The 19,083-nt window shown below is 34.8% G+C and overlaps 1 protein-coding gene across 1 annotated transcript in view; it reads right to left on the reverse strand.

The window, feature by feature from the left end:
* The window catches only part of tnk2b (tyrosine kinase, non-receptor, 2b), an 84,440-nt gene that overhangs the window by 62,839 nt on the left and 2,518 nt on the right, over positions 1-19,083 (reverse strand). The gene's annotated exons all lie outside the window — the stretch shown is intronic.

Genomic DNA, 19,083 nt, shown 5'->3' on the forward strand with positions numbered 1-19,083 from the left:
ATAATGTACTCTTATGAAATAGCCTGAATTGATCATATCACTCCTGCAGACTACTGATTGTACTCTGACGCCACTCTGTATGAATACACTTACACACCCACACACAGCTCAGGCACTGAATGAGCACAGCACTGAAAGACTCATAACATTCAAAGTTCATTTAAATGTGTTGTAATTATCCCACTGAGACGCCATAAAGCCCTTTTTTTCATAACCTGGAAATATGTTCTTCAGGACAATAAACAACAAACAACAAACATATATGTCTGGCCTCAATAAGAATGCACTTCTACCAAACCTAAATTCACCATATCTAACGCATAATAATTATATGATTATATCATATAAATTATAAATAACTGTAATCCATGTAATATTATAATTAATGGTAGTAAAAGATGGTAAATTCTGTGCTAAAATTCTTTTACTGTAACCTTCTTTCACTTGGAGCAAGAAATATAGGGGAGTGGCTTTATTGCATCATGTGTCAGTTTGCTCACAGCTGAATGGTCCAGTTTTGGTTTGCAACCTCTAACACAGAGTAAAACCTGCTTCAGAGCAGGTTAACAGTGTAGTCTAAGTTAACATGGTGATGAACACCATTAAAAACCAATCTACCTTCTTGAGCTTTAAAACAAATGCTTAAACTAATCGCAAACTTCCCTAGGTAGCAACTGAAACTGGCTTCATGCAACAGGCCTCAAAACACTAAACTGCTATTTTTTTTTATATCAACTTTATAATGCTAATTGTTTTTCTACTCCAGTTTGTTGAAATATAAACAAGACTGCATTAAATTGATGAAAAGTTAAAGACATTTATAATGTTACAAAAGCTTTCTATTTCAGCAAACTGCTGTTCTTTTGAACCTTAAACTCAAAGAATACTAAAAAATAAAATAAACATTGTACGCAACTGTTTTCAATACTGACAATAATAATAATCATGAAGTAGAATTACTGGCTGTATCATTGTTTTTTTGTTGTTTTTTGGATAAAAGTATTCGAGCACGTTTCTAAATAACTGCAAACAGTACAGTCAAAAAATTACAGACAGGAACTTTAATTACATTCAAACACTCAGACGTGTTCCTGAGACTCTATGACTGTAATATATTTGCTAAACAAGAAAGAGAACTCGCCTAAATGGTCAAGTACACACAAAATGTGCCAAAACATCAGACTTGGCATACACATAAACAGTGTTATATCTGTGAATGCAAATAGTTGGGAAAGAAATCTGTTGCGTGTCAGTATATTGGACTTGTGCATTTGGCCTTAAAGTGACAGCAGCCATTCATTTCATCCATCAGGGAATGAGGGTTACAATAGTCCCCTTTTCTGTTGGCCTTTTCTGTGTACATCAGAGTAGAGCTGCATGATTCCAGATAAACTGAGAATCACGTTTTTTTTTTTTGTTTGTTTTTTTCCCCAAAGAGTGATCACGATTTTTTAGACGATTCTGAACTAAGCAAAATAATTTGTGACAAAATAGTATTGCTGCAATCTATTTAAAAGTGTTTAATTAATTTGAATGAAGTATTTCTGTGATAACATGAATGACTGTAAGACAGAAATAATACTGTGTAGTTGGAAAGAAGCTGTTTGTGAAGCTGTTTCTTACCCAAACAAGGTAAATGTCTGATCTCTGTGTCAGCAGCAGCACGAACGCAAATCATTCTCATTTAAAAATGGGATCGCATGGGTGTTTGAATCGAGATCACAATTTTAATGATTAATCGTACAGCTCTATGTGCGTTTAATGATTTGGGCTCCTAAGAGTGATCCCTAGCAGGGTTCCCACTCTTTTTCGGTTATCATTTTCCAGGACATTTTTATTTTAATTATGGTGAAATAAAAGACAAGGAGAATGGCCTAAAGTAATATATTCTTCTCTTGAGAAGTCTTTAAAAACATACAGTTTTTATGGCCATGCCTTAACTATAAAATAAGCTCTTTAATATGAGCTCTTAATTATACATAACAAATGATTTTCAGAACCAATTTCAGTCCTACAGCAAAATAAACTAAATGCATTGGAAGTATTAAATTATTTTATCTACCTATTTGAAAATAAAAATAAACTAAACCCGTTCATTATTTATGCTAACAATAATATTACAGAAAATATTTAAAAATATCGGCATGTGTCCTTCAAATATTTTCAGTTAAGTGTTGCTTTAAAAGGGGTCAAGCAAAAACTTTCACTCTTGATCACTCTTTTTTTTCTGTTTTCGGCAGAACTTTTCATATTCTTTATCCTGGCTGAAGCACTTTTGTTTCAAACTATAAGAATAATCAGCCTATGTTATACTGTAGCTTAATTAAATATATTAATATTAATAAGGTGAGTCTGAAAGTCTTATGTTTGTTTGATGGTGATTTCACATTTCTTGTTTGTATAAAGGCTAAATACAAATAAAAAGTGAGCATTCATGTATTTGTGCCATTTTTTTCTAAAATATTTTATAGTTTTATAGAAGGAGGTTTCATGGACTTGGCAAATTCATTTTTCATAAGTTTGTATAGACATCTGCTGTGGGAGTTCTAGGCAGTAATTCTGAGTCTGAAAATACTGCTCATATCGATATCAGAATTATATCGACCAACATTAAGAAATATATGGTGATATAAAAAGAAAGAAAGATTATACATGCATGAGCAGTTTCTGATCTAATTTCAAAATCTGAAGCAAAAACAGAGTGGTCTAACTTTATCTTTGTGAAATTATGCTAATACATGCAGGAAACAAAAACAGCACACCTGGTTGATTGAGAGTGCAAATTCACTCTCTGACAGCAGATGGAGCTTATGGAACAGCAGTGATGCAGTGTTTCCCTGGTTACCACTGTAAACAAAGCAGCACTGTACTTAGAAATACTACTTTAATATGGATAGTACAGTGGCAAGATGAAAAGAAAATACCATCTAAGCTAAGCTTTTCTAAGTTCCCCTCAGAGATACATTCATATACTGTAAACCCCCCATGCCGACTGACTACTGACTGCTAATTGCGCGTTTGGAGCAGAAACTGGCCAGTTAACCCACTACACCCCTGCTCAAGAAGGCACATGCAGGCCAGTCTGAAGTTTGCCGATGAACATCTAAATGAATCTGAGAAAGTGCTGTGATCAGATAAAACCAAAATTAAGCTCTTTGCAGGGTTCTAGACTTATTCTTCCCACCGGTACTGCTGGTGCAATTTTTTTTTTTTTTAGCAGCACATGATTTGGTCGCAAATACTGCGACTGATTAATTGCAATATCTATCCATCTATGGCAGTAGAGTGTTACCGGTATTACCTGGTGTTCGGTCGTACACCTAACACATTGCTTGTCCAACGCGGTGCCCCACCACCGTTTTGCTTTTTTTCAAAGAAATAAAAACCATTTAGTTCAGTTGGACAACGGACGCTACATTTGTAAACTAAAAGTGTCTGCTCTGCTCCAAGTGTGCGCTGCAGAACTTGCTGCAGCATTCTTACCCTCCATACTAAAAAAAAAGTAATTTTTCAAGTAATCCGCTATCAACATTTTCATTTTTTAGACACCTTATTTTGCAAATTCCCTTAATTCCTAATTTGTGAGTTTCATCAGTGAGTGTGTGTACGTGACTGATAATGGAAGCGCAGATAGGCAGACACCAATTTGGAGTGTGTGACAACGTACTCGCACAAATGCGACAATGTCAAATTTTAACTCGCACTTTTTTAAAAAATGCTTGCAGTCTAGAGCCCTGTCTTTGGCATCAACTCGATCTGTGTTTAAAGTAGGGGTGTGCACAAATAGTTGAACATTCGAATAATTATTCAAATTATTCAAATTCAACCCCCCAAGTCAAATTCGGTGCGGAATCTTTTGTTCTTTAAAACCACTAATAACCACTGCCTGTAATTGCTTAGAAGCTTCTGTCACAATCTTTGGTTTTCACTTTTCCACTGCTTTCTTCAAATTCAACCAAAATTTTAAATGAGAATTAAATCTGGACACTGAACAGGCCACTCAAGAACATTCTATGACTGATTCCTGAACCAAGCATAAGTAGATTTGGATGTATACTTTGGGATGATTGTCCTGCAGGAAATTCCATTGATCATCAGCTTCAGTCTTTGCACCAAGTCATCACAATTCTTCAGCACATGCATTGGCTAAATGTATGGATGTGTAACAGACTTTGTTCCGCACTATACAAATAAGTGACAAAAACTGCAATGTTGCATAGCGGTTAAATAATTATGACATAGCTGCGTTTAAAAAAGAAATCCTAGAACTCAAAAATGTTACACTATATTGACATTATCACTTTTAATATGTCAGTAACCTGTTATAGATGCAATTTTTTAATATGTCAGTAACCTGTTATAGATGCAAAAGTCCTGGATCTTCAGAAAAGCTTGTTTTTGTAAAGTACTGCGGTCTCTGGGTGGGGTTTAATAATTTTGATTGCAACTGTACATTCTGTACTGTAATTGGCATGGTCTGCTTGCTTTTTTCCGTTTACTCTGCTTGAGCTTGAATGCTTTTGTTCGCAATTATGTATTTGTATACGTACATTTTAACTAAAAGAAAACCTTGAGATATAACGTAACATTGTTGTAGAACGTTGTGTATAAAGCCTAATCATAAGCTGGTTCAGAAAACCGAGATGTGTGCAAACCTGGTGATCAACTAGAAGAAACAAGTGCCGAGTCATGTTTTGCTTGGGGATCACTGAAATGTAAATCAATTCATAACCTTTACATAATGTGTGTTTCTTTTTCCTTACAAACAAATATAGTCACCTATGGCTTATGTCAGAGGAATGTAGTATCCATACCACATGGATTAAAGGTAGGAACTCGTACTGAAATATCATGGTGTAGGCTAGCATAAAGGTGTACTGTAACTGTATGGTGTATGTGTTTCTATGATGTCAGGCATGACATAGCAGGCAGGCAGTGGCAAGGCTGGGAGGGTTAGTGGTCAGTGGGTGGAGTCTGTGCCCAGTCACCAGTGGGAAGTTTAGGAATGTCACCAGGCGCCATGCCCTGAATCAGTCTGATTCACATGGCCACCAAACCTCCACCTACAGCAAGGAACAGGCAGTTCAGACACACCACCCCATTCTACTCTCCTGCACACAAAGAACACTTTTGTCCATACACAAATATACACAGTGGTACATTTCCTCTGCAGTTCTGGGTAGCCTGTTGTGGGGACTGACAGCAGATGACTGACTTTTCCAGCCAAAACACAAACATTATGCAATTAGAGTTCAGGGAAAGGGCTGCGTTTGGGACGTTGTGGGAGGAAACTGTCTTACCAAACTATCACTAATCATCTCATCACTGTAGGCGATGTTGGTTCCACTGTTGGTTCCAACTTATGACAGAGCACAATCTCCAGACAAAATGACAAAACATAGGGATTGCGTGCCTGTGCACATTTCAAAGCACTTGTGCCATTGACATCATGGTACCACGGCGAGGGCACAGTGCCATGGTGCTCTGCAATCAGCATTCACTGTGCCACAATAACAGCAGTCATTCACTATACCATAGAGAGCTCCATAGTTATTTTTTAATGGCAAGATCATGTCATGAAGAACAACAACCACAACAATTTACATTTTTCGTTGCAATATCTGAATTAAAAAGAAAAGAAAAAAGTAACATTATTCCTGGTGAAACACTTTTAAAAATATCCATTGGAGAACTTTCCGAATAAAAAACCTTGCCTAGTGGCAACTAAAGCAGTACATCCTAAAGTATGTTTTAAAAAAAAATTATATGTTAGTGGTACCAAATAATTTTTTTAGGTGCCACAAAATAAATGTGTTTTATTTGCTTATTTTTTTAACACTAACATTTCAGTCATACTGTCAAGTGTTTATGTCTCATCTTTTTTTTTTTTTTTTTTTTTTTTTTAAATTTATCAGCATTTTAATCCAGTAAACCATGTAGACGTCTTGGAAACTAAGGTTAACTTTAAAACTGGGAACTAAACGTCTTTTCCAACTTGAAAACTATATACAGAATTGTTTATTACACAGAATCTGTGCCAATATCATGGACCATAAGCATAACTTGGCCACTGAGTGTAGTTTGGGTTCCTTCTTAATGCATCCTAAAAATGTTGTGATATGTCTTTCATTAGTAAAATGCAATAGGTGGTATTGAATTTTATCTTTATCTTCTTGCATTCTTTCTTACCATGTAACAGGTAAGTAAAAAAAATATTAATATGCAATACTGCCTAAATATAGCAAAATCCTCCTCTTTATAATTATTTTTCCAACTGACTGATGAGTTTATGGACGCTAAATGGTTATTCTGAGGTAAATATATTGTTACGTGGCATTGTTTACAAGCTTTACATGTTTTCTGCAGTCTGAAACACTGAATGAGCGATTACATGAGACATTTCAGTACATTGTACTTTATGCTCTCTTACAATATAGCCAACTTTTTTGATGTTAATTCATGTTCATTTCGTACTATAGTAGTAAAAAAGATAGAGAAAGATATGGTTTACTTGCCATTTGAACTGAGGCGTTAAAGCAATCGTTCATGCTGCATTAAAGGGCGCCAAAACTGTATTTATTGTTTGAATTGCGTTATGAATTTGGCATAATTTAAAGCTGACACTTTGTTTAATAAAAGGTAGCAAAGTTTTTCTCGATTACTGGATGGCAAGTGTGCTGCAAATAATATGAAGTCCACGCATTGACAGAACACAGCATATAGACTAAGACCTTCATAACAAGAAGCCACAGTATCGATTATTAACGAGAACTGTTAACAAGTGGCAAACGTGGTTTCGCAAGTGGCAAACGTCAGCAAAAACTTCACTCGCAAATTAATATTTTTGGTTACAAATGCGACCGTTTTAGTCACAGTCTGGAGCCCTGCAGTGACAGCTTTTGTACCTTTATTTCTGAGAGCGCACCTTCAACAAAAATAGTCTGGAATAAAGCTGCATTTTCATTAATGATCAATCTAACAATTATTAGAACAATTAATCAGCTAATTATATGCAAAAGTATTATTTTGGATCAATTATTCAGATTTGCAGTTAGTTAAAATTCTAAGTAATAGTTGCAGAAAAGCTGTCATTCTACCTGAAAGCAACACTGTTTTTTCATAATTAATAATGTAAAGCTGCATGCTTTAAAGCAGATTTTGCATATAGTGTTATACAATTAAACATGACTGGACTTCACTGGAGTGCCAAATAGCAGATCAGGTGCACATATTCATATTCAATATGATCGGATGCTTACTTAACTGCTGTTTTCTCAGCGCTGTCATTTGTGTTGTGTGTTTATTTTGTTATTGAGAGGAAAACAGCTGCCTAATTATGTCGAACCCCTTTTTAACCCTAAGATAAAAACAAAAAACACATGGCAGCATTTACACACTCTGCTGGTTTTGCCTTTGTTTGTACTTCTCATAAGTGTGTCTTCGGTTGGTTTCCATGAAGGAGGGCTGAATTACAGTCTTGTGCCACACCGGCATACTGGTCTTTTCTCAAGTGTTTTACCACTTGATGTAAATGTAAATGTAAAAAAATATACCTCATTGTCATGTTCTAGCCTTGTTATAGTTATCGTTCAATAAAAATCTAAAATGTTATGTCCTTAAAGTTGTGGAAGTTTTTCACTGTGGTATCAAAAATGGTATGGAATATCAATATTTTTATTGTACCAAAGTTATAAATTCCAGTAAAATCCCCTGGGGAATGTGCCGCCAAAAATAGAGTGCAAGTTTGTGGGAAACTGCATAATCCAACTTGTTCTAAACATGAGACATGCTTGTATTAAGGGCTTTAAAATAACTTGTATGAAAGGTTAACGTGTAGCTTGTGCTTCTGACAGATAGGACACTTGCGCTGTTTGATGTGTTTGAAATATGGTGTTTTCCTCAGTGGATAATTTACATTTCTCAGGTACATTCTATCTGTACATGCTAGAAAGTTATGGAAATATAATTTCCATTTCTCTTTTCCATTTTCTCACGACTGGATTTGCCTTCTGCATGCAATTCTCCACTCTTAAAAATGCTGGGTTGTTTTTTCAACCCAAATGCTGGGTTGAGACTGCTGGGTAAGGATGCTGGGTTGATTTAACCCAATTTGGGTTAAAAACTGGTCTTAATATATAACCCCGCAGTGCTGGGTTAGGAACACAGACCCAAGAGAGAGCACGCACGTCGTGTTCACCAGATGTCACCAGTGCGAGAAGCCGGCATTTTCTCAGTGTCTGCAGATGGAAGCAAGTGAAGGACAATTTTCAGTAAGTAAAGATTAAAAATGTGTCATCATTCATTATGTGTGTCCGGGAGTATTTTGAGATTTAATGGAATGCGGAAAAAGTCGGAAAAGAGCTTTTATTGGAAAATACGCTGACACGGTTTTCACCTCAAAAATAGTCTTAACGGCCTCTTCTACTGAACGGAAGAAATACCTTTAATACAACGTCTGTAAGTTTCTTATGTCATATTTACAAAAGATTTACAGAGGCTAATGAAGTTTTAATTGTTAAAAGTAATGTTTTGCATGTAATATTTCAGACTTGTTGAGCTTTGATTCTTCACTGTGCCCACGCTGGGAGTTAACGGTACGGAAGCCTGCGTGTGTGAGGAGGCGATCGTCTCAGCTTCTTCAGAAGAGAGGCAAGGACGGTATAAGGCAAGTAAAGGTCATAATTCCTTGTTATCAATTTTTTTTAACTATTAGTAAAAGAATGTTTGCTTTTTTTTAGATTTTGAAAGCCAGAGACATAGGAGAGCTTCATTCTTTCAGGATTAATGCGAGTTATTTTTAGAAAATATATGTTTCTGTTGTCTCCTGTGCATTTAATTCACATTTTGATGCAACAACAGTATGATTACTTGTTCACATTTTAATTAAATCATTGATGTCCGTGATTTTCATTGCAGAACTCAAACCAACTTTGTAGTTAACAACGCAGAAGCCTGCTTGTGTGAGGAGGAGATCGTCTAAGTTTCTTCATAGGAGAGGGAAAGATGGTTTAAGGCAAGTAAAGGTCATAATTTCATGTTATCAATTTTTTTTTTTGGTTTAAGAGTGAAGAAAAAGTTTTATGTAGATGAGCCAGAGACATTATGTAGAAAGCCAGAGACACAAGACAGCTTGATTCTTTTGAGATCGATGCAAGTTATTTGTAGAATATAAAATGTTTCTGTTGTCTCCCGCCTGTTTACTTAACATTTTGATGCAACAACAGTATGATTACTTGTTCCCATTTTAATTAAACCACTGATGTCTGTGTTTTTCATTGCAGAACCTAAAACGACTTTAGAGTTAACGACACAGAAGCCTGCTTGTGTGAGGAGTCGATCTTCCCAGCTTCATCATAAGAGAGGGAAAGATGGTTTAAGGCAAGTAAAGGTCATAATTTCATGTTATAATTTTTTTTGACTAAGTGTAAAAGAATGTTTTATTTAGATGTTAAAAAGCCAGAGACATAAGAGCGCTTCATTCTTTTAAGATTGATGGGAGATATTTTTTAGAAAATAAATGCTACCACTGTCTGCTATCGTAGTATTCTAGAGCACTGTGGTAGACAAAGACAATAAACAACCACACAATATGGTTGAAATTTATAAAACTGACTAGTTAACTATTCTTACAGATGTGGATGCACCTGTTTGAAAATGGTTACATTTTAACTAATTGTTTTCTTTTTTAAATGTTTTTCTCTTTTAGGCCACTGATGAAAAACAGGTGGTGACTGGGATGAATGCTGGACAAAGAGGAGAAATTATCTTTCCCCCAAACTGATGCAACAGTGGTTTCAAAGGAGAAGAGAGCCCTGGATAATGTAAAAGATGTTGCACACCTTTGCTAAGCTGATGGGGCTTCTTCATCAATTATCTTAAAGAGATAATGAAAATTGGCAGTGATGCATGTTTTGTACGTGATCATGGACTATGAAACAAACAGTAAGTGTATAGTTTGTGAAAACAAAATGTCAAATGCTTGTTCTGTGTTGTTTAGTAGAAATGGAGTTCACACTCATTCATACACATGCTCACATTCCTTTACACATTTGCTTGTGTTAAATGTTATAATATTAGTGTTAATGTTGTGGTTTATCAGTGTACTGTCATGCCAGAATAGTTTGTAAAAAAAAAAAAAAAAAAAAATAGTAGTTTTATATAATATACAAAATTTACCAATAAACATTTACCAATAACATTTGGTCTTAAACGTTATAGTCAGCAAATGTTCAGTGCTTCATTTATAAACTCTGTACCTGCTAACGCCATACTTTTTCTGTATTTCTTTTCACATGCATGTTACTTTTGAACGTTTTCTCTCGTTGAAGTTTTTAATAAATATTTACCTTCTGATAGTCATTCATGTGTGTGTTAAACTGATTTTAAAATGAACAAGATTTGTATATTTAGTGCCAAGCTTAATTTTGGGTTCATTTTAGCCTAGCAGTGTAGTCATTTTAAACCATAAAAAAGCAACCCAGCATGCTGAGTCAAATAATTCAACCCAACTCACTGGGTCAAAACAACTGAGCGCTGGGTTCGTCCCTTTTTGACCCAGTACTGGGTTGCCAAAATAACCAAAATTTTGTTGTTTTCAACCCAGCGTTTTTTAGAGATCTGCTAAACTTCACAGACTTTAGTGAACGAACACTGCTGCACACATGTGCGACAAACAGACAGAGCCCAATGAAACAGGAGCACAAGAATTCTAAAAAAATATATTTTGCTAAAATTTGTAAATAAATGTGCCAAATGTAGAATTTTAAACCTACAACTAAGTCTATTTTTATAATAGCAGTAGCTTAACTGTTAAGTTAGAATATTGTATTGGGGTAATCAAAATAGTGTAATACAATTATTCTGTGCTTTTTTTCTCATTTTTAGTTTGGGGAAAAAAAAAAAAAAAAAAAAACAACACCACCACACACTTTATCTCTGCTTTAAGAAGCATTATTTTTGTTTTTAGATTGTAATGTTGCTAGAATTTAATGTGATCTTAACCCCCTTTTTTTGCACATTATAGAACACAGCCTACATGGTTACATTCACTACTTTCATAGCCTTTTTGTCCATCCAAATAGAAAGACAGGGGCTGGAATATTGCCTAGCCCTACAAAAACAATTTGTTTTTCTGAAGATTTACAGTGTTAATTGCTTTAAAATATTGGGTGCAAAATTTATGAGACAAGAAATGGGCTCAGTCCTGCTCATGTCCTACAACCCTATTTAAAGGGGTCATCGGATGCCCATTTTCCACAAGTTGATATGATCCTTTCTATTGTCTTCTATGTGCTTTGCATTGGACTTTGTTGGATTTCTATTTTAATGCACTTTAAAGTTTTAAATCATGTTAAAAGGTGTTATTTGTACATTGTGAACTAATAATGAAGTGAAAAAATTGTTTTACAGCGTTAAAGCAAAGTACAAAAGAGTCTATTTTCATAAACTGCAGAGAAAACTGAAAACCATTTCTCTGGTTAGTGGGACAAAAAAAAGAAAGAGCACACCAATGTCCACCACTTTGTTTTAGATTTAGGGGCATATATTATATAAGTCATACTGCCTACAGTATGGTGCTGAACTGTGATTGTAGTATATTTTCATCCAGAAAATTTTCAGAAACAGACTGAACAGTCACAATTATTACAACTGACCAGCATGAATCATATATAGGCCAGCCAGCCTGAACAACAGCTTGACTCATGAGTTAGATAAAGTGTTTGAACCTACTGATAGGCAGTGCAGACATAAGGAGAAACAGAGCCATAGGCAGGGAGTTGGTTGACAGGGTGCTCATGTATCTGAAAAATGAACTTCAGGTCCTTAAGCAAACACAGAGTGAATGCAGGCTTCTGTAACTGTATCATGAACAATGGGTGGCAAAGCAAAGCGCTGACTGCTCCGAGACTGCGTGGGACAGCAGGAAATTCATCAGCTCCTTTTGGAGGATGATATTCAAACATTACACACCTGCCATCAATGCTGAATCATAAGGACTTGTGCCGAGTAATTCTTTTCGTCATTACACAAGCAATGAGCTGCGTAACGTCATCTGTACAAGGGAGGAGGACCACTTTCAAGACAAAAGACAAAGAAAATCACTCACTTACCTATATATTTTACATTTCATTACATTTGATTTAAACTGATACCTAAACTTTGTTCTACTATATCTGTGCTATTGATCATTTGTTTATAATATAATTTGATTCTTTTAAAAAGGCTGGGCACACACTGTACTGCAAAGCAAGGTAACCGTTTTGTTCAATATATACACATGTAATAAAATACGCAAGGTTCAACAATAAGAACTGCCCAATGGCCAGCAGCCAGCATGAAAGATTCTCAGGATAGTTCACAGATTTGTCGCTGGCCCGATTGGGCCACTGCTGTGTTGTCATGAAAGTTTATAATTTGCATGTGCTTTAAAGCCTTGCCAATTTGCAAACTTCTGCAATTTGAAACCATTTAAGTGCAAGAAGAGGGGAAAAATTACTCACTGCTCTTCACTGAATAACTCTTATAGCTTTAACAAGGATTGTATTTATCTTTATGTATGAAGTGAAGACTATGCAATGTTATTTTACATTTGATTATTCAATTTCTGTACTTAAAATTAAAGATTAAAGCATCGTTTAATTTGTATCTTTGCTTTTATTATATTTATTTATGCCATTACTTGTAATGTGTTTATTTTGTTCTTGTTTTACTAACTGTTCACTGGTTTGAACTTCATATTTGTCAGAGCAGGCTAGTAGGTTTCGTTGTGATGGTGAAATTGGTATTGAGAATTGTGAAATTTAAATGGTATCTAAAAGTTTGGCATCTTATATAATCTATTAGAATACAAGATAACATGGGACAAAAACGATTACTATTTTAGACAACAATAACAATAACTATTTTGTGGCAGGGCCTGTGAAAATGTTAGCAGGGCAAGTCAATTTGTACCACTGGGCCAGTAGAAAAAATTCTTAGCACTGAGCCATGAATTGGTACTAATATTTTATATAAGCCCGAAAAAGGACCTTTAATAGCAACAGGACTGTTATTTTGGAAGAAGTTAAGGGACATAAAATGCCATATTATTAAGCAAATCACAGTTCTGATGCAATAGGGGGAGGAAGAAAAATCTTTCTAAAAATGAAAAGCATGAAACGATTTGTGAGAGATTTAAAGCACAGAAGAACTAAGAACTCTAATTAGATTTATTAGAGGCTTATTAGGTTTCTGTCAAACAAAATTAATTATATTAAAAGGGCAGCTATAAAAAAAAAAAAAAAAAACACTTAAGAATTAAATAAACAGTGCTTTACATTGTTTCATTGGATGCAAAGTTCACTTTTACATGTTGTTTGAACATAAATGTGACCCTGGACCACAAAACCAGTCTTAAGTTGCTGGGGTTTATTTGTAGCAGTAGCCAAAAATACATTGTATGGGTCAAAACTATTGATTTTTCTTTTATGGCAAAAATCATTAGGAAATTAAGTAAAGATCATGTTCCATGAAGACATTTTGTAAAATGTCTACTGTAAATGTATGAAAACATAATTTTTGATTAGTCATTTACATTGTTAAGAACATTATTTGAAGAACTTTAAAGGCAATTTTCTCAATACTCAGATTCCTGATTTTTAAATAGTTGTCTCTCAACCAAATATTGTCCTATCCTAACAAACATACATATATAACATACATCAATGAAAACCCTTATGACTGGTTTTGTGATCCAGGGTCACAAATGTGTGTTGGCAGTATATGTACATATCTACCCTATAATGACAAAAATCCACCCAGTGGTTTTTAATTTAATCTGTAAAAATAATTTTCCCTTTTTCAAACCAACCAATTCTCAGCTTCTTGTCTGTGTGACGTCATACTGACAGAGGCCGATCCCACGATAGTTTGATTGACACTGGCGTCTTACCTTAAACCCGCCCTGAATGAGCTGTAACAGTCAGATCACCAGTGTTTTGATGCCGGAGCAGGGACATAGACAAGAATCGCTCCTAAGCGACTGAGGTGTTCTGTTGTTGGATGTTTGTCTTTTGTTGTTTCTTTAACATTGACACATACAACAGCAGGTATATTATATTAAGACCTAATGCACAGATCCAATAATGATAAACATCAGATTTCCTTCCCTACTTTGTTCACCTAAGAATTAACTAGGTTTTAGTGAATACTAGCCTAGACAGATATTTTGACATAACTGTGTGTGTATTGGACCATTCTAAAGGTCCTTGCACACCGAGTCCGAAATTTTTGTCTGAAATTTCCGCACGTTAAACAGTAAATATTACCTCACGTGGTGTCAATCACGTTTATACACTGCCTTCAAAATTTTCATCTGTCATTAAAAAAAAAAAAAAAAAAAAAAAACCATACGAAATCACTGGTTGGTTCTGAGTTTCCTAGTCAGAAACTGGACTTGAACGGCTTCTCAAGTCTTCTCAACATGGCAGATGAGAGAACCATTGCTTTTTTATATATACAATAATAGGGCATGATTACTTTATGTAGGGCAATTGCATTATGCCATAAAACTATTTTTATTTATCCTTTAATCAAATGAAAATTAAACAAGCACTTTCTTTTTGGCAAAAAAGTACAGCACAACAGAGGTCTACTGTCAAAAACAAAACATTAGTGTGATTATTCCTTAAAAATAAAATTATAATATTAGTAGCAGTAGTAGTAGTAGTACTAGTAGTAGTAGTAGTAGCAGTACTAGTAGTAGTAGCAATCATAAGATAGAGGCTAAAAACATTGAGCGTCTGTGCCATTCATTCACACAGAAACACGCAGAAAATGCTGGATTCATATTTAAATAGTCTTTATGCCATTTAATATTCACAGACAATAGTCCATATTGCCATTTGATTTAAGTGTACTGGCCTGCTTTTGATTTATTGATTTAAAATTTGGCAAATTCCGTGACATTTCTCCTTATAGTAAACTCCACTTTTACGGCTGGATTCCGCACTCTCAATTCATTCAGTTACAGCTTTTTGATGTTTAACAATCACATATATATCACATATAAATCAGAAATCTTGTTTTTCAATCCCTGAATGACGTTAAGACGTCTTAAAATGATAAAATGATTTTTGTTAAACCATTTAAGATACTTAAAACCTTTATCACCTTAAATGTAAATGAACTTAATTTAAGAAGAAAAAAAAAGAAGCAGGAACTTTAGTAATAGTTGATTAGCCAGTCGACAGACCGGAAGTTTTTCCTCTGCTGCCATATCATCACCTGAACTTGATCAGAGCAGCTGGGGACTAATGTGATAAAATAAGAAAAAGCTTATTCAACATTCTGGTTACACTGCTGATGATACAAATAAGTATTGTACTGAATGCCCGAAAAAAGAAAAACAATTTCATTCACAATACAGATGTGTCCCCATGGTCACTCAGTCAAAAAGTGACATGACAACCTATTCAAGTGTAAAGCAACAAATCAAAGCATTGCCCCATAATGCAACCACATCTCTGTTTGGTGGCACAACACATTTCACCGCCTTGGAATTATAAGGTTCTATCTGACATTTTTGTCAGAGTTATTCACATATTCTTATTCTGTGAGAACTTATTTACAATATTTGATTTTTTTTTTTTTTTTTAAGTTGTGCATATTTTAGAACTTTTTATTTAGAAAACAAAAAGGTTCTATCTACAGAGTCAAACTCTAACTTGGTTCTATAAGGTTCTATCTGTGAGCCAATCAGCACTTTGAATGCACACAAGAAGACCAATCAGAATCAACTTTCTTTGTCATGTCGCCGGACTGCTCTATGACAGCAGGAGAGATTAAACATGAAATATTTTATTTGTAAAATAATTTTAATATATATAGCCAGTAAAACATTTTTTAATGTTCATTAAACACATACCTCTGGAGTTGGGACATCATTGATTACCCTCTGCCTCATTCATTTCTTAAAGTCAGACATCAACCTCCTTAATATTCCTCAGTCTATTTATTATAAACACAAACAAAAAAAAACAAAAAAAAACATATATATATATATATAAAATATATATAATTATATGTGTGTGTGTGTATATATAAATAAAAGAATATCTTTTTTTTTTTTTTTTTTTTTTTTTTTTTTGCTAAATGTGTATTGGCTCGCTAGCGACCTGAGGTAGGCTACGTAATAGTGTAAGTATTCTGCACAACAATAATTAAATGTCTGATGAATCAAAATGTGCAATTCACCTTTTTGATACACAATGATGACGTGTTTTTCACTCATAAAAAACAAATAATATCATCTGCAAAAACTGAACTGGCTTGAATGGCTTCACTGCAGAGCAATTAGTGTACACCGTGAAATATAAATGTCACTGTCATTTGATGGTGGATGTTGTGAATAGCGATCAAAATGTTTTTGAAGTCATTGAAAAGAATAGTTTTGATAATATGGTTGAGATCGCGAATATGAGCCAGATGCCGAATGTACTGGGAAAATGCACTCTGAAGATGACAAAGGTAGTAAAATCATCTGCCTAAATTGAACCCTTCCAAGTTTAAAAAAGGTAACAAGGTAATCAATATGCTTTATTTTGTTCTTTTGTAATTGTTATTAAAATATCAGGAGAGTTTAACACAGATAAAGATCAGCCTTGGTCCGGGTCGCTAAAGACCCAAATATGTCATGATTGGTGAAACAAGAATTTAAGTGTTAATCTTTGTTAAACAACATAAGCATTGTCTGCTTTCTTGCAGTTTAAAGTCTTAAAATGTCTTAAACCATGAAACCCCCCTATTTCAGCACTGGTTAGTTCTCACCACAGTTTTAAAAAATGCTTCAAAAGTGGGCGTTGTGCGCTGCAGAGCGGAGGGGGGGAAGAGGGGAGAGAGTCAACTTCGGGTTTAGACGGTTCAGACAGTTTCATTTCGCTCCCATTGAGTTAACAACACAAATAAATGCACAGCCATTTGCACTCTGCATCGAAAACATATATATGAACACACTGTTGCACCTCTATTAACTTTTTAAGGCTTATTTTGCCACGTTTATAATCCTTTTGATGGGTTGCGTCAAGGAGCTGTAAAAACCGCTACACTGACTTTATGAATGAATCGCGTTTGTGCAGAACTCTTACAAAGCAAACAAAAACAAACACTCTCCTTCGATCCATCAACGTTTCTCTCAGTTAATACATGCAATCTCAGAGTCTGAAGCGTCTGTCATAGCAAATCAACACCCGCTGTCGTGAATAATTAGGTGAAGCGTCTTCTCATAGGATAAGAACACGTAGCCTCATGAATAATTATGAGAAACCGATGCGTCATCGATGTACTACAGCCCATTGCCACGTCACAAACTGTGACGTCAGCACAATGTAGATTTTAAACCCGGAAGTTGAAAATAGCGCAAAAAAACAGTTTTCTCCAACAATTAAAATTAACGGATGCTAGCATTGTCATCTATGATGTGCAACATAAACACCTCTGCTAAAATCTCAGAAAAAGTAGTCTGGGGTTTCATTAACCTTTAAAGCCAAATAGTCAACAATCTAATTGATGGGGTCTTAATTACAACAATAAAAGTTAGCAGGTTATCTCAGACATACTGATCTCTGGAGAGAAAGCAATTTTACCTGTCCCACTTTCTGTGAAATAAGGTCCTGGTCAGATGTATTACAGTAGCTACTTAAAGGAGAAGCCCACTTCTAGAACAACAATTTACAGATAATGTACTCGCCCCCTTGTCATCCAAGATGTTCATGTCTTTCTTTCTTTAGTTGTCAATAAATGATGTTTTTTGAGGAAAACATTTCAGGATTTTTCTCCATATAATGGACTGATATGGTGCCCTGAGTTTGAACTTCACAGTGGACTTCTCCTTTAAGCAGTTCCTGCAATAATGTGTTTAATTGCTCATTCCTGCCTAAAATGAACATCTATGATGGACAAAATATTTAGCACAGTCTTTTATGCTTAACTTGAACAAGAAAAAATTATTTGTCCTAAAAAATGTAATAAATGCCATAGGAAACATTAAATTTATATTTGTCATACATGTCAACACATTTTTACAACATTAATTTTATGTTTTCAAATACATTATAAGTAAACTGTTCGTATTTCTTGAAAACTGTTGCTTAAATTAATGTTTTGCAAGACAGAACCTTATAATTCCAAGCAAAAAATTACTTTTAAAATTACTTCAGAATTAGACGGTTTTATCTGCATTTGACCTGTTCCCAAAATCCACATTTACGAATTTGAGAGGATTTTGATATTGTACTTTCAGAACACATTTATGGTCTCTGTCATTTGCATGTATGAAAGAGACTTGTTCCCCATATCATTTTTGCTACATGGAATGCAAAAACTTTGAAGCTCAATATCACAAAAATACTCAGAATGCAGACAGAACCTTATAATTCCAAGGCGGTGATTTTCTAAAAGCAAAACCAACATCATAGTTTTGGTTAGTAATACATACCAAGCTCATCCTTCATTAACACACAAAAATGTATTAAAACACAAAGAACAAATTGAGGTGAATGATGCAGTCAGCAGATGTTCCTCTTCCTACCAAAAAATACATCTGCACTACAGATTGCAATTAGAGGTCTTGTTAAACTAATTACGCCTTAAAGACTTAATTTCAGCTTTGTGGTTATAGTGAACATTTACAGCTGAAGATGATAACCTCTACATGATTTTGTCTATTTTACACAAAATAAATGTAACTTAGTGCTGACCATATGATCATATCCCTACCCTGCCCATCTAGTCCCAACAAAACAATATCAAAACTAACTTTAAAATAACCTTTACACCAAACAAGCAAACATTACCAAAAAAAAACATCATCCCTATAGCTGTAATGAGTATTTCTAATTACAAACAAACTGGATATTCAAATCTTAACTCAAAAAGCCACAGGGCTGTGGGAGAAAAGGGCCCTGGTTTGGAAAACTGGATAGCCCTCCATCATCTCTGGATGATGGCATGTCCTGCCATTACCAGCCAGTACTGCACAACATATGTCATGTCCAGCGGCAGTGTTCAGTGCCCGCAACAGAATATAAGCTGTGAAATTAAAGATCA

This window comes from Labeo rohita, chromosome 2, assembly GCF_022985175.1.
Source record: "Labeo rohita strain BAU-BD-2019 chromosome 2, IGBB_LRoh.1.0, whole genome shotgun sequence".
Taxonomy (NCBI): domain Eukaryota; kingdom Metazoa; phylum Chordata; class Actinopteri; order Cypriniformes; family Cyprinidae; genus Labeo; species Labeo rohita.